General features: G+C 39.1%; 1 protein-coding gene across 3 annotated transcripts in view; it reads right to left on the reverse strand.

The window, feature by feature from the left end:
* The window catches only part of LOC132400977 (cullin-9), a 314674-nt gene that overhangs the window by 286000 nt on the left and 10942 nt on the right, over positions 1–17732 (reverse strand). For 2 of the 3 annotated variants that reach the window (XM_059982631.1, XM_059982629.1), the window contains exon 2: positions 2563–2726. The exons of the other annotated variant lie outside the window; for it this stretch is intronic. The gene's annotated coding sequence lies outside the window, so the exon portion shown is untranslated. The remainder of the gene's footprint in view (positions 1–2562; positions 2727–17732) is intronic. 3 annotated transcript variants of the gene reach the window in all.

Consider the following 17732-nt stretch of genomic DNA (forward strand, 5'->3'; position numbering starts at 1 on the left):
GTGCTCAATCACATATGAACATAGGAAAACTAAAACTGCACCCATACTTGATCTTTACTTCTTTCTGACATACAAACTCAAGCAATGGCCATCTTAAATATAAATGGAAACTTCTGGAAATAATTAAGTCAGAATTTTTTGCAAGAAATCAGAGTTAACATTTTAGATCTATGCTCAATTATTTCCAACATTTTTTGTTCTTAATTCAAAAGCAGTTGCTAAGTTTTGATAAGTTTCTACTTTCTGACACATTAACTCGACTGGTTGGTAAATTCCTTGCAACCTTAATTTACCTCACAATCCAAGGCTTTAGCCAATCACCTATATGAGTGCAATTGTGTTTGCAGAAACAATGCAAAGATGATTGGACTCATCAAGTTTTAACAAAATGCTAGATAATAATTACTATTTCTGGCAAAACATTTGGGCCCAGGATTTTAAGAAGTTCCAGTCAGTGTTCACATGAGGAATGGATTTTGCAAAGTTTACTCCTCAAGGATTTTTGGCACAAATTCAAAAAAGGAGGGAGAAAATTTGCAAGGGGACAATTCTGAACCTTAACCAGGAACAAATCACCTTCCAGAACAATTCAAATCACGTAACAGGGAAGATAACTACACAAGCAACAAAATGCAATGCTCATGTAATTATGCTAATCAAGTTAGCAGATATTGTGCCAGAATTAGAGACTTTAAGCTAAATACTACATTAATTTTCTATGGCACAAGCTCCTTGTTTCACCACAAAAGCAGAAAGTAATAGAAGAGAAATCTTAAAGTTTAAAAAAATACTGATAACTTGGTCAGGCCACATCCTGTAGAAGAATTAAGAATTAACATTTAAAAATCAATGTTCAACAATTTCCACATGTTTTGCTTTTATTACAAAAGCAAGGAAGAGGACTACAAGAGGAGAAAACCAGAGGTCCATGAACCTGTCCTCATTCGGGGATCAGAGGTGAAGATGATCAGCAACTTTAAATTCCTCAGCATTATCATTTCAAAGGAGCTGTCCCAGGCCTAGCACACCAGTGCTATTACAAAGCAGGCATGGCAGTGCCTCTACTTTCTTATAAGTTTGTGAAGATTCAGCATGCCATTTGAAACTCTGACAAACTCTACGGAGAGTATAAAGACTAGTTGCATCACAGCCTGGTATGGAAATACCCAATACCCTTGAACAGAAAAGCCTACGAAAAAAATAGTGGATACGGACCAGTCCATCTCAGAAAAAGCCCTCCCCCTCCCTTGAGCACATCTACAAGAGGCACTGTTGCAGGAAAGCAGCACCCTGCCATCCAGGCCTTGCTCTCTTCTCACTGCTGACATCAGGAAGGTGGTAAAGGAGCCCTGGGTGCCTCCCCACCAGGTTCAGGGAACAGTTATTACCCCTTCACCATCAGGCTCTTGAAACAGAGTGGATAACTTCACTCACTGAACTGATTCCATTACCTATGAATTCACTTTCAAGGACTCTACAACTCATGTCCTCAATATTACTTATTTTTTAAAATTAGTATTTTATCCTTTTTCTTTCTTGTATTTCCAAAATTTGCAGTCATTCATAATCAGCTGCTTGTTCATCTTTGCTGTGTGAAGTTTTTCACTGATTCCATTGCATTGTATTTACTAAGAATGCTCACAAGAAAATGAATCTCAGGGTTAGTATGTGGAGGTATACATGTACTTTGATAATAAATTTACTTTGAACTTTTAAGTTTTAATACTTTCTAATTTTGATATATTAATTCTTTGCCAGCTAAGAAGATTCACTTTGCTTTCAATACCTCTCTCAATTGAATTTTAGACATTAATGTTTTGATTGAGAGTTGCCAGTTCCTGACTGACTGTCACAGAATCTACAGTTGAAATAAAAATTTTGTCCCTATTCTTAAACATACAGCTGAGTGAAAGACTCTTCAAGTATAGCAAAAGCTAATCCAACCCAAACCAAAAATCATCTTAAGCCTTCACCATTCTAAAATGAAAAAGTATTTCAGAGTCAGAAGACCAAAAAAAATCCAACCATCAAACTCAGAGGAAGTAAATTCAGAAACTGACTATGTTTGCCTCATACTTCAAATGGAGGCCCAAAATTTTCATTTGATGAATTTCTCATTCAAAATGAGATGGCATGATCAAGTTTGCGCATTATAGCTTTGCAACACTTGGTAATAATTTCTGCGATGATTTGTGCATATTGACTCATACCCTTGTAACCACAGTCCACAGCTGTGAGACTATGAGGAATCCTGTAAACATATTTTCTTTGGTCAGCAAACATCAAGAGTTTAAGGAACTTTGGAGGAAATCAAGAATCTCTATGAGCAACTGCTTAAGTTTTCAGAAAACCTCACACTAAACACAACTGTGAAGCAAGTTCCAAGAACAGTTGAAAAGTGACAATTTTTACTTTGTTTCTGATCTTTGATCATTGTCAAGATCTATTAACCCATTATAAACTATATTATCCACTCTATCAAACATAATTACATCAATGTTGAGATAGGTCTTCAACTTATCCAACAATATTCTAATGATTAATATGTTAAGTCATACCTACCAAAAAGACTCAGTTTCTGTCATATTGCACAAGTCAGATGATGCCACACAGAGGAACGAAGCTTATATCAGTTTGCTTTCCCAGTTGGATTTCAGCTTTCCATTCCTTTCCCAAAATAAGCCAGATTGTTCTCAATTCCAAATTCAGTTTCTGACACCGGGAATCTGGGAAAATCAGGTCATGCACTTCAGTAAAATGAAACAAAAGAACAAACTTATCTAAATGGAAAGAAAATGCAAATGAATAGTTGAATACAAAGGAATCTAAGTACTCTTGTGTGTAGACAGGTGTAGTAGACAGAAAGGCAAATGGCATAGTGGTCTTTCTTGCAAGAGGGTTAGAGCTACAGAAATAGCAAAGTTTAGTTACAATTATACAGGAGGTCAGTGAGCCTACAAGCATTGTACTGTTTCAGTTCCCTTATCTAAGGAGGGTTATAACAGTGCCTAAGGCAATCAATAAGGAATTTACCAACTGAAAGTGGGAGTGGGACGTCAAGTCTAACTGAAATAAGAGATAGTAAGAGATTTGAAGGAAGGGGAGGGGGAAATCCGAAATGATAGAAGACAGGAGGGGGAGGGATGAAGCTAAGAGCTGGAAAGGTGATTAGCAAAAGGGATACACAGCTGGAGAAGGGAGAGGATCATGGGACGGGAGGCCTAGGGAGAAAGAAAGGGGGAGGGGAGCACCAGAGGGAGATGAAGAACAGGTAAGGAGTGACTGTGAGAGGGGCAGAGAGAGAAAAAAGAGAAAGGGGAATAATAAATAAATAAGGGATGGGGTAAGAAGGGGAGGAAGGGCATTAACGGAAGTTAGAGTAATCAATGTTCATGCCATCAGGTTGGAGGCTACCCAGATGGAATATAAGGTGTTGTTCCTCCAACCTGAATGTGGCTTCATCTTTACAGTAGAGGAGGCCATGGATAGACATTTCAGAATGGGAATGGGACGTGGAATTAAAATGTGTGGCCTGGGAGATCCTGTTTTCTCTGGCTGTCAGGGCGTAGGTGTTCAGCGAAACTGCGCCCAGTACTCCCAGTGCTGCCTTCTGTATATTGGTGAGACCCAACACAGACTGGGAGACTGTTTCGCTGAACACCTATGCTCTGTCCACCAGAGAAAGCAGGATCTCCCAGTGGCCACACGTTTTAATTCCATGTCCCATTCCCATTCTGATATGTCTATCCATGGCCTCCTCCACTGTCAAGATGAAGCCACACTCAGGTTGGAGGAACAACACCTTATATTCCACCTGGGTAGCCTCCAACCTGATGGCATGAACATTGATTACTCTAAATTCTGTTAATGCCCCTCCTCCCCTTCTTACCCCATCCCTTATTTATTTTTTCCCTTCTTTTTTTCTCTCTGTCCCTCTCACACTCACTCCTTGCCTGTTCTCCATCTTCCTCTGGTGCTCCCCTCCCCCTTTCTTTCTCCCTAGGCCTCCCATCCCATGATCCTCTCCCTTCTCCAGCTCTGTATCCCTTTTGCTAATCAACTTTCTAGTTCTTAGCTTCATCCCTCCCCTTCCTGTCTTCTATCATTTTGGATTTCCCCCTCCCCCTTTCAAATCTCTTATTATCTCTTCTTTCAGTTAGTCCTGATGAGGGTCCCGGCCCGAAACATGGACTGTGCTTCTTCCTGCCTGGTCTGCTGTGTTCCACCAGCATTTTGTGTGTGTTGCTTGAATTTCCAGCATCTGCAGATTTCCTCATGTTTGAGGAATTTACCAAGTAATTCTTGGGCTGAGCAAATTGTATGACCACAAGCAGCTAAAACTCTGCTTTGTTTGGACTTCAGAAGAATGGAAAATACAACTAAGGAGCATGACAGAGTAAATACATAGAACATAGAAATTATAGCACATTACAGGCCCTTCGGCCCACTATGTTATGCTGACCATGTAACCTATTCTAGAGACTGCCTTGAATTTTCCTAGCGCATAGCCCTCTATTTTTCTAAGCTCCAAGAGACGTGCCCAAGAGAGAATACAATTAGGCTTATTTCCCAAGGAAAAAGGGGAAAATTGTAAAAGCCCTAACTAAAGTTTTCAACTTTTTGAAGGACCTATTAATTTGAGCTTGCTAAGTCTTTACCATGGTAAACAGACCAGTTACAATTTTTTTTAAAGCATGCTTGTTTACACGGGGGGGGGGGGGGGGGGGAGGGGGGGAGGAGAAAGAATGATGGATGTTGCCAGCAAAAGGAATCAAAATACAGTGATGTTTCCTGAGTTAGAACAAGATTATAAACTGTAGTTACAAGGTAAGAACACAAGAAATAGAAGTAAGAGTGGGCCAACTGGCCTGTTATGTCTGCGCCACCATTTAGTAAGATCATTCAGTAAGATCATGGCTGATCTGACCATGGACTCATCTCCACCTACCTGCCACCCCCATAAGCCTCAATTCCCCTACTATGCAAAAATCTATCCAACCTAGTCCTAAATATATTTACTGAGATAGTTTCCACTGATACATAGGACAGAGAATGCCACAATTCACCATTCTTTGAGAAAAGCAATTCCTCATCTCCCTCCTAAATTTACTCCCCCAAATCTTGAGGCCATGTCCCCTAGTTCCAGTCTCACTTACTAGTGGAAACAACCTCCCTGCCACGATCCTATCTATCCCTTGTATAATTTTATGTCTCTATAAGATCCCCTCTCATCCTTCCGAATTCCAGTGAATACAGTCCAGGGCAACTCAATCTCTCCTCAGTCTAAACCCCTCATCCCTGAAATCAACCTGGTGAACCTCCTTTGCAACGCTTCCAGAGCCAAGGAGATCAGAACTGCATGCAGTACTCCAGATGCAGCCTCACCAGTACTCTTATATAGTTGCAGCATAACCTTCTTCCTCTTAAATTCAGTCCCTCTAGCAATGAAGGCCAACGTACCATTTGCCTTCTTGATAGCCTGCTGTAATTGCAAACTAACCTTTTGTGATTCATTTACAAGCACTCCTCTAAGTCCCTCTGCACTGCTGCAATCTTTTACCATTTAAATAACCTGACCTTCCAAAGTGGATGACCTCATATTTACCAACACTGTACTCCATCTGCCAGACCCTTGCCCACTTGCTTAATTTATCTTTAACACTCTGCAGACTCTCTGCATCTTCTGCACAATTTGCTTTTCCACTCAATACCATTAGCAAACTAAGATACACTATATTCAGTCCTCTTTTCCAGATCGTTAATGTATATCATGCACAGTTGCTGAATCCATGCTGCGTCTACCTGATGGATCCATTTTTCCCCAGATACCCTGCTATTTCTTTTTTCACAATAGCTTCATGCATATTCCCAACTACAGATGTTAAACTAACTGGCCAGACGTTCGGTAAGATGGCGATTGCTTAGCTGCTTCGAACTTTTGCTCCGTTATTTTCCCTATCTTTGCACTGTATGTCTACATTCTTAAACCTTAGTTAGGAATTTTATTAGGTCTCTTTTGCTTGCCTGCGAACACATCTATCTTATAAAGTCTATCAGAAGCTCTAAATCCGGGAAAAAGGAAGTTATGGCTCCGCCGACTGAGATTATCGCTGCTCTGGAACAACACCAAGAAGATATTTTAAAGGAATTTAGAACTTCTTTCAACCAGCTGGGTGCCAAATTGGATGGGATCAGCGCTAGAGTGGACGAACATGCTGTACATTTATCTCGCATCGACTCGACCTCTGATGATTTAAAACGCCGTGTCGAATACCTCGAGACCCTTTGTTCCAGCCTACAAGAAAATTATAGTAAACTTTTTTCCAAAATGGTGGATCTTGAAAACCGGAGCAGACGTTGCAATTTACAAATTCTTGGTTTGCCAGAGGCCACCGAATAGGGTTCCCTCGTAAAGTTTTATTCCGATTTTCTTCGTGAGATTTTTGGGAAAGAATTTTTTCTGACTCCACCTGAGCTTGAAAGGGCACACAGAGTCTACGTCCCCCACACAATGTTGGGCTCACGCCCACAACCGGTAATTTTGTGCTTTCATCAATACCAGGTGAAAAACCGTTTGATTATGGAGGCGTGCCGCAGAGGTACTTTTGCTTTTCGAAATTCAACCATTCGTTTTGTGGATGATTATGCCCCCCCAGGTTTTGAAGATGTGTGCTGAGTTTAAAGGCGTGATGAAGGTGCTTTTCGATCGTGGATTTAGACCCTCACTTCGCAATCCTGCCGATCTCCGAGTTACGCTTGCTAATGGAGAATATAAGTGGTTTAAGTCAGTGAAGGAGGCTGAGGCATTTGTTGGAAGTCTTCCGGCCATCCAGTCGTCTTCGGAACTCGGTCGGACCTTCTAATTTGGTGGATAAGTACCTCTCGTAGTAAAAGTATTTTTTTCCGGACTCAGACTTTACTTGAATAACTCAGACACTATCTGTTGAAACTCTAAGGGATGTAGACAATCTCTCCCTGGACTTGGTGCGTTTTTTCTAAATAGATATTCTGTGCTTAATGCTTCCCTGCGGACGTTTAGATTGTACTTGTGTAATCTATTTTATTCTTGTATAACTTTATCTATAGAGTTCTACAATTGACTCTAACTTGCTTTGGAGGTTTGGTGTTTTTTATTGAAGGCCTCCCTGTTGGTTGATTTACAGTTTAAGTTTTGCTGCCCTTTTTTTTCTGTAAATGGTTGATAAGTACTCTCTTTGAATTTATAATTTCCCCCTTTTCTCCCTCCTTTTTTTTCTTTTCTTTTAATCTTTTATAATTTTTCGCCGGTAGGTTAGTTTTAGTTTTCTTCTGATTTTCTTTGTATTAAGTTTTATACTTCTGCAGAAGTTGTTCCTATTTGTAATTATGTTTTCCAGTGCATAAACTAGCTACCATTTGCTATATTATTTAAACAGAACTGTTGTTAATGACACAGATCTGGAAGTCATATTTGGGTTAATTTTTTTGGTAGAGCTAGCTGCTTTTTTTGGTAGCCGTCTAGTTGTGGGTTGCAAGGGTGGGGTAGGTTTTCCAGTTTTAACATCACTCACTGTTTCTATTGCTTTTCTTTGTTACTCAGGACATGTTTATGTTTTGATTCTACGAATCTATGTTTACATTTCTGCTCCCAGACTGATATTGTATTGCTTGACTTTTTGTATGCCTGCTGCCTTTTATGCATTAACAATTGATAATGGCTAGTACATTTAAATTTGTGAGCTGGCATGTAAAGGGATTGAATCATCCTGTTAAAAGAAGGAAGGTACTCTCACATATTAAACAACTCAAAGCTGACATTGCTTTCCTTCAAGAAACTCATATTCGTTGTTCTGATAACTCCCGGCTTTTGTCAAAGTGGGCGGGTCAGCATTTTCATTCATCCTTTGCCGCTAAAGCTGGGGGGGGGTCTTCATCCTTATTAACTCAACTATTTCCTTTTGAACTCCATAATAAGATATCTGATACAAATGGCCATTTTATTATTGCTTCTGGTAAACCATATAATACTAAAGTTGTACTAGCAAACCTGTATGCCCCCAATTTTGATGATGTTAATTTTTTTGAACGTTTTTTTTCCTCACTACCAGACTTAAACTCATACTCTTTTATACTGGGTGGCGATTTCAATTGTTGGTTAGATCCTAAGTTGGATCGATCGTCCTCTGTTACTAGACCACCTACTAAATCTGCCTTAGCTATCCAATCATTTCTCTCTAATTATGGTATCTCTGATATATGGCGTTTTCTTCATCCTACTGAGAGAGATTATTCTTTTTTTTCACATGTTCACCATACCTTTACTAGAACTGACTACTTCTTACTCGATAACCAACTCATTCCATTTGTCTATTCTTGTGATTACCAGAGTATACTGATTTCTGACCATGCCCCAATTACTCTCTCTTTAAACTTTCCTGGTCTCCCCCAGAGGAATAAACACTGGCGGTTTGATTCGACTTTATTATCGGATGATGATTTTCTAAAATTTATCAAGGATCAGATAACCTTTTATTTTAACACTAATACATCACCTGAAGTGTCATCCCAGATTGTCTGGGATGCCATGAAAGCATATCTGAGGGGGCAAATAATCTCCTATACAGCAAATCTTAATAGAAAGTCCTGTGCAGATCGATTAGACCTCATTAACCAGATTAAACAATTGGATCAACTGTATGCTCAAACTAAGAATCCTGAACTATACAATAAGTGTGTAGAACTTCAAGCTAAATTCAATCTTTTGTCTACTCAACCGGTCAAACGCCAACTTCTCGAAAGTAAGAGTCGCTTTTATATTCATGGTGACAAATCTGGTAAATTTCTAGCCAATCAGCTGAGGCGTTCCAAAGCCAAACAACATATTACAAAGATCCAGAAGGAGAACGGAGACTTTTCATCAGATCATTTAGAAATTAATGACGCATTCAAAAATTTCTATTCTCGACTTTATTCCTCTGAATCTTTGAATGACAATATCTCTGTTGATCAATTTTTAAATAATCTGAATATTCCTTCGCTTTCATCTGATTTTAAAGCCAAACTTAATGCGCCTATATCATCAGAAGAAATATCTTTTGCAATTTCTGCATTGTCCTCAGGGAAATCTCCTGGACCTAATGAGTTCCCCGTAGAATTTTATAAATCATTCTCCTCACTTCTTTCTCCTCAGTTATTCTCAGTATTATCTGACTCGTTTAATTGCAGCAAATTACCACCCTCTTTTGAGGCATCTATTATTCTTTTATTAAAAAAGGGTAAAGACCCAACAGAGTGTTCCTCGTATAGGCCAATCTCTTTGCTTAATGTTGATGTCAAAATCTTGGCTAAAGTTTTGGCTTATAGATTAGAAACTGTTATTCCCTCCATTATCTCTGATGACCAAACTGGTTTTATTAAAAACCGTCTCCCTTTTTTTAACATTCGGCGTCTATTCAATATTCCACATTCACCTCCAACTGGGATTCCAGATGCGGAGAAAGCATTTGATCGTATAGAGTGGAACTACCTTTCTGCAGTTTTAGAAAAATTTGACTTCGGTCAAAGTTTTATCTCTTGGATCAAATTGCTGTATTTGTGTCCTACTGTCTCTGTTTTAACTAATTTTCAGAAATGCCAGTTATTTAACCTCAAACGTGGCACCCGTCAGGGATGCCCTTTAAGTCCCTTTCTCTTTGATTTGGCTATAGAACCTTTGGCGATAGCATTTCGAAACTGTCCTGAATTGACCGGGATTTGGAGAGGGGGTGTTGAGCATAAAGTTTCTCTCTATGCTGATGACTTATTACTTTTTCTTTCAAATCTGTCTACATCCTTACCTCCAATGTTTTCACTTCTTGACCAGTTTAGACAGTTCTCTGGCTATAAACTTAATTTACATAAGAGCAAACTTTTCCCAATTAATAAAGAAGCACAAGAATTAATATGTCGTGATCTCCATAAGTAGTCCATAATCAATTTACCTATCTTGGGATTACAGTCACAAGGAAGTTTAAAGATCTCTTTTGTGAAAATTTTGCCAATCTTGCATATAATATAAAACAGAGTCTGGTACAATGGTCACCTCTATGTCTTTGGTAGGTCATATTAATTTTGTTAAAATGCATGTTCTCCCTAAACTTTTATACTTATTTCAATCAATCCCAATTTTTATTCCTAAATCTTTTTTCGATTCCTTAGACTCTATTATTTTGTCATATCTGTGGAAGAATAAGCGCTCTAGAATTAATAAAGTCTATCTCCAAAAACCTAAAAAAGAGGGTGGCATGGCTTTACCTAACTTTCGTTTATATTACTGGGCAGCCAATATACATTGTGCTACCTTTTGGTCTTTTTTCCATGGCCAATCCGAGTGCCCTAATTGGGTGGCAATGGAGTTGAGCTCCATTAAAGAACTATCTATCTCTGCACTTCGTGGTTATGTACTCCCTAGTAGTTTGTCCAGATTAATAGTTAATCCTCTTGTTAGACACACTTTTGGGCTCAGTTTAGGAAATTTTATGGTTTCCATGGTTTTTCTGTTTCCAGCCCTGTCGTACATAATCACCTTTTTCTACCCACGACGTATGACTCAGCATTCCATGATTGGTATAGGAAGGGCATTAGACATTTTGAAGATTTTTTTTATTGATAATCGCTTCGCTTCTTTCCAACAGCTCTCTGCTAAGTTCAATCTGCCCAATGCTCATTTTTTTTTAGGTATCTCCAAATTAGACACTTTATTGTTCCTTTAATTCCTAACTTCCCTGAAATGCCTGAGAAAAATGTTATGGACTTTTTTCTTTCCATTAATCCACTAGGTAAAAGTTTAATATCAAGTATTCAAGATAAATTAGCAGCCTTACAACGTGCCCCTGTGGATAAAATTAAAATGGCATGGGAGCAGGATTTAAATACCTCCTTATCTGATGAGACTTGGGACTCGATTCTCAAATCGGTTAATACAACCTCTCTTTGTGCTCGCCATTGCCTCTTACAGTTTAAGATTTTTCATAGAGCCCATATGTCTAAATCATCTCGATTTTACCCTAACATCAGTCCGCTTTGTGATAAATCCAAAAGGGGCGAGGCCTCTCTCATTCATATGTACTGGTTTTGGATATGTACCATATGTACTGGTTTTTCATATGTACTGGTTTTGGATATGTACTGGTTTTCTCCTAGCTTGGAGAAATTTAGGAAAGATGTCTTTATAATGTTATCGTATATTCTGAATCACCACCTAGAACCAAACCCTTTAATTGCTCTGTTCAGTTTCTGGGGTGAGACAGATTTACGTCTGAGTTCGTCTAAGTGTCGAATATTATCATTTGCCTCTCTCCTGGCTAGACTTTTAATCCCTCTTAGATGGAGAGATATTGCCCCGCCCACGCATGCTCAATGGCTTAATGATATTATGGCCTGCTTGGACCTTGAAAAAATTCATTATTCAGTTCTTAATTCGGACTTAAAGTTCCATAAGGTCTGGGGACCTTTTATTGAGTACTTTCATAACCTTCCTCCTAAGGTTTTTTTTTCAGTCCCTTGCTTTCAGCTGCTTTTTCTTTTGGTAGTAGGCATTAATATCTTCTGTTGCTAAGTGTATTCACAGTTTGGGGGTTTGATTGTCCTGATTTATATTCTCTATATTGTGTTGTGGGTGGTCTGGAGTTTCATTTTTTTGTTTTGTGTTGTGGGGCTTGGGGAGGACACTAATTTTGCTTGTCTTCAATTTGGGTGCTTTTTCAATTATCTTTCTCTGTATCAGATTGTTATTGTATGCTTATTTTTGCACTGTATCAATGTCCTGCATTTTGATCTGGGGGGTCTTTTATCTGTAGTTATGTAGAAAATGTATAAAAAAAAACTAATAAAAAAAACTAACTGGCCAAACTAACTGCCTTTTGCCTACAACCTTTTTTAAACAGTGTCATGCCATTCACCTTCTTCCAATCTGGCAGGACTGCCCAGAGTCCAGAGAATTCTGGTAAATTATCAGCAAAACCTCTACCATAACCTCTGCCATTTTTTTTCCAGTAACCTAGGAAGCATTCCATCAGGCCCTCTGGACTTATCTATCTTCAGGCCCACAAGTTTGCTCAGCACTTCCTCTTGGGTATTGGATCCATCGAATCCATATCATCTCTCTTTGGCATGTTAGATGTGTCCTCCATCATGAAGACCAACACAAAACAGTCATCCAAAGCCTCAGCCATTTCCTCATTACCCAATATAAATTCCCCCTTCGCGTCCTCCAAGGGGCTTACGTTCACTTTAGCCACCTTTTTCTGCTTTATATTTAATGCCCTGATAAAAGTTTCACTGCTAGAATTGTACAGTATTTCAATGGTCTTTCTGTAGAAGCAGTGTTTGGGTTATTGTTAGGGATAACGGGTGCTTCGGAATGTGGACCATCCAGTCAGGAGAGAAGGGACTCGATTCGGACTTGGGACTCGGTTGTAATCGATTCAGACCTGGGACTCGGTGTGCCTGATACCTGTTTGAGCCTTGGTCTTTATTCGGTGGGGGTTGAAGAGAGAACACACTGGAAAGAGCCAGTTACAGGATTCAATTCAGTGGGAACCATGATTCGATGGTGTAAGGTGGAGGAGTCTACTGAGGATCGGTGAATAAGACTTTTGGAAGAGTCGAGCTCCCACCTGTGAATTTGACTGTTTAATTATAATGGGCCATTTTCGGTTTTTCTTTCTTTTCTTTACTAACACTTTAGTTAAGTTAATATTCATAAATATTCTTACTTTAATTATATGTAGTGTATGGTCTGTTATTTCCTGGCAACAAGCTGTATCAGGTCTGCAAATTCACACCAACCAGGGCTTGGATGGGAGAGACGTCCAAATCTCACAGATTTGACAGGACCAGAGTGAGTATACCCGAGATGTACGAGGCCAAAGAATGGTGGGTTTCTCGGTGCTGATTGGGAGCCTGCCAGTGAGGGCTAACAAGCCATTTCCTAAGATGTCCAGAAAGATAGGAGGCCAACATACAATTATAAAAACTTTTACTATCCGCTTTTGTATTTTGTGCTAGTTTATTTTCATAATCTATCTTCCCTTCATTATTGCTCACTTAGTGGTTGCTCTTAAAAGTTTTCCCAATCTTCCAGTTTCCCACTACTCTTGGCAACTTTGTACACACGAGCTTTTAGTTTGATGTCTTCTTTTATTTCCTTAGTTATCCATGGCTGGCTCCCCCCATCTTTACTGTCCTTGGTTTTAACTAGAATATACATTTGTTGAGCACTGTGAAAAATCTCTTTGAAAATCTTCCACTCTTGCTCAACGGTCCCATCATATAGCCTGTGTTCCCAGTCTACCCTATTTAACTCCTCCCTCATCCCATTGTAGTTTCCCTTGTTTAAGCATCATACTCTGGTTTTAGATCAAACTATTGCACTCTCCATTTGTATGAAGAACTCAATCATACTGTGATCATTCTTTCCAAGAGGATCCCTAACTACAAGATAGCTGATTTTACCGGTCTCATTGCATAGGACCAAATCTAAGATAGCATGCTCCCTTGTAGGTTCAGTAACATGCTGTTCAAGAAAGCTATCATGCATGTATTCCATGAAGTCCTCAAGACTGCCTCAACCAACTTGATTCACCCAATCGATGTTCAAGTTAATGTCCCCCACAATAACTGCTGTTCCATTCTTACATGCCTCAGGTATTTCTTGGTTTATTACCTGTGCCACTGCAATGTTATTATTCGCCGACCGATACACAACTCCCACCAGTGATTATCTTCCCTTTAATATTCCTAATCACTACCCAGATGGATTCAACATTCTGCTCCTTAGATCTTATATCGTCTCTCACTATCACCCTGATCTCACGCTATCTCACCTCCCTTACTTCCTGCCTATCCTTCTGTATTGCCTGATATCCCAATCCTCTCCACCCTGCAACCATGTTTCTGTAATGGTCACTAAATCATACCCCTTTATACTGATTTATGCCACAAGTTCACTGACCTCGTTTCAAATATTATGGGCATTCAGATAAAGTGCCTTCACACTCATTGTGCTTTTAAAATCTAGTAATCTTTGTCTTTTCTGCACTTTACTTTTCTACACTCCACCCTTACCTTTCTCTTTGTTAACTTTTGCTTTTACTTTATCCGTACTTCTCCAATTTGTTGAACCCAACACCCCTCCCCGCAGTTTAGTTTAAAGCCGCAGTCAGAGCCCTGGTTTTGCAAATTGACAGGATTCAGGTCCCATCATGGCTCAGGTGGAACCCATCCCAATGGAAGAGCTCCCTCCCTTCCCAATCCTGGCACCAGTTTCCCATCAATTCAAACCCACTTCTCCCACACCAATCCTTGAGCCAAGTACTTAACTCCAATCTTCTTGAACCTGTGCCAATTTGCGCATGGCTCAGGAAGTAATCCAGAAGTTATCACCTTTTTGGTTCTGCTTTTTAAATTTAGTCCTTAGCTGCTCAAATTCCCTCAGCAGAACCTCTTTGCTCATTCTACCTACCTAAGGGAACAGTCATTTAAAATTGAGGCGGTTAGGAACTTTTCACAGACGGTGGTGAAACTCTGGAATTCTACAAAGCACAGTGTTGTGGATATTAGATCATTGGAGTTTAAAAAAAGGGAAGGCAGGTATTTTTTCTCAAAAATTCAGAGAACTGATGAATATGGGGAACTGGAGTCACATACTTGGTCCATTTAAACTGTACTTTATTTCTAATCAAAATATTTCTCCAAACATTTTTCAACTATTCCAAACTGGTCCCTTTGTCTCCCATCTCATAACATTTTTGTTAAATATCATTTATTAACTACAAGTAGTATTATAACCTATGATTTCAACCTTAGGATTTAATTGCATTTCCTCAAACATTGCCAAAACTATGAACATCACAGAGATGGCGGAGCTTAGGAGGAATGATGGCACCTAACAGCAACTCCTTTGCTTGCATCTTCGGAAACAGCTCTATTTCTATCTTTAATATCTTTATTTTTCCCTTTCAGGGTTCTTTTGAAGACCATTACCTGGAGTTACACACAGGCTTCGGTTCTTTGCAAGAATGGGGCCCATTCTTAGGGTTCCATGACTGGCCGTTATTCGACTTGCCAAGGGTTTGGCCTGAGTTTCGATCGTGTTCAGAAGCCTAAGATCCCAGGGCTCTGGAGACAGGCGGATCGAGGGTTGGGGTCATGGCAGGAGACTGGTGTGTCGTTGAGGAGGCCGGAAAATGTTTCGCTGTGGGTCTGAAGACCCAAGGTCTTTGTGACCTTAGGACAGAGAACTTGAAAAAAAACTGACAAAACGGACTTTTAACATCATAAACCAGCAGGTTGTTTTGTGTCTCCCACTCACTGTGAAAATGGGGGGTACCTCCCTTCTTCCTTGCCAGGGAGAGAGAGAACCTTTGGTTTGTCGATTGTCAGATGAAACACGAAGCTTTTGGGATAACTTTGGTCTGTGTCTTTGTTATTGCTTAGCACACGCTTGGGCTCGGTGATGGTACTGATGTGCATTTTACTTGCTGGTGGGGGGGAGGGGTGATCGCTACCGCTTACGCACGGGGGTAGCTGGGGTGGGGGGAATTTGAGGCTCTCACATTTAACTGTTGTTCATTCTTTGGGGGCACTTCTCTGCTTTTGTGGATGTTTGCAAAGAAAAGCATTTCAGGATGTATATTGTATACATTTTTTTTTACTGATTTTTTAATGCATTTTCTACAACACTACAAACCAAAAAAAAACCCCAAAAACAAAACAGGAAATTAGTACAGTGCAAGATGAACATACAATAGTAATATAATACAAAATAAAATAATTGAAAAAGCACCCAAGTTGAAGTCGTGTAAAGGTAGTGTCCACCCCCAACCCCACAAAAAAAACTCCACACCAACCAAAACAAAATGTAGAAAATATAAATCAGAACATTCAATACAATTGAAAACAGAAGATAATAATGCCTACTAACCAAAAAAAGCTGAAAGCAAGGGACTGAAAAAAAAACTTAATTAAAAAGAAAGTTATGAAAATACTCAAACAGTCCCCAGACCTTATGAAACTTTATATCCTAATAAACAATTGAATAATGAATTTTTTCAAGTTCTAAATAGGACATGATATCGTTAAGCCACTGAGCACGCGTGGGTGGGGCAACATCTCTCCATCTAAGAAGAATTAGACGTCTAGCCAGGAGAGAAGCAAAAGATAATACTCAAGTTTAGTCCAACTCAAGCGTATATCTGTCTCACCCAAGAAACCAAACAGAGCAATTAAAGGGTTAGGCTCTAAGTGGCAATTCAGAATACAGGATAAGGTTATAAAAACATCTCTCCAAAATTACTCTAGACTAGGACAAGTCAAATACATATGAATAAAAGAAGCCTCGCCACTTTTGCATTTATCACAAAGAGGACTAATATTAGGATAAAATTGAGATAGTTTAGATTTGGACATATGGGCCCTATGAACAATCTTAAACTGTAAAAGACAGTGACGAGCACAAAGAGAAGTTGAATTAACCGATTTGAGAAACGAGTCCCAAACCTCATCAGATAAAGGGATATTTAAATCATGCTCCCAAGCCATTCTGATTTTATCCACAGGGGCATGCCATAAGGATACTAATTTATCACGAATAAAAGATATTAAGCCTTTACCCAATGGAATAATAGAAAGAAATAAGTCCATAGCATTTTTCTCGGGCATTTCAGGGAAGTTGGGAAATAAAGGATTGATAAAATGTCTAATTTGGAGATCTCTAAAGAAATGGGCATTAGGTAGATTGAACTTAGCAGAGAGCTGTTGAAAGGATGCAAAGCAATTATCGATAAAAAGATCTTCAAAATACCTAATGCCCTTTCTATACCAATCATAAAATATTGAATCAGAATATGTAAGATAGGACTAGAAAGGGAAAAACCATAAAATTTCCTAAACTGGGCCCATATTCGCAAAGTATGTCTAACAAGAGGATTAACAATTAGTCTAGACAAACTACTAGGGAGTGCAGAACCAAGAAGTGCAGAAATAGATAGATCTTTAGTGGAATTCAGCTCCACTGCTACCCAATTAGGGCGATCAGACTGGCTATGAAAAAAAGACCAGAAGATAAGACAACGAATGTTAGCTGCCCAGTAGTATACACGAAAATGAGGTAAGGCCATGCCACCCTCTTTTTTAGATTTTTGAAGATAAACTTTATTAATTCTAGAACGCTTACTTTTCCACAGATAGGACAAAATAATAGAGTCTAAGGAATCAAAAAAGGTTTTAGAAATGAAAATTGGAATAGACTGAAATAAATATAAAAATTTAGGGAGAATATACATTTTAATAACATTAATACGACCTACCAAGGACATAGGTAGAGGTGACCATTGTGACAAACTCCGTTTTGTAGAGTACAAAAGATTGGCAAAATTTTCACAAAAAAATCTTTAAACTTCCTTGTAACTGTACTACCAAGGTAGGTAAATTGATTATCAACTACTTTAAAGGGGAGGTCACGAAATGCTAATACTTGTGCTTCTTTATTAATTGGGAAAAGTTCACTCCTATGTAAATTAAGTTTATAGTCACAGAACTGGCTAAATTGATCAAGTGAAAACATTAGAGGTAAAAGAAAAAGTAATAGATCAGCATAAAGAGAAACTTTATGCTCAACACCACCCCTCCAGATCCTCGTCAATTCAGTACAGCTTCGAAATGCAATCGCCAGAGGCTCTACAGCCAAATCAAAAAGAAAGGGACTTAAGGGG

Source organism: Hypanus sabinus, chromosome 10 (assembly GCF_030144855.1).
Source record: "Hypanus sabinus isolate sHypSab1 chromosome 10, sHypSab1.hap1, whole genome shotgun sequence".
Lineage (NCBI taxonomy): Eukaryota > Metazoa > Chordata > Chondrichthyes > Myliobatiformes > Dasyatidae > Hypanus > Hypanus sabinus.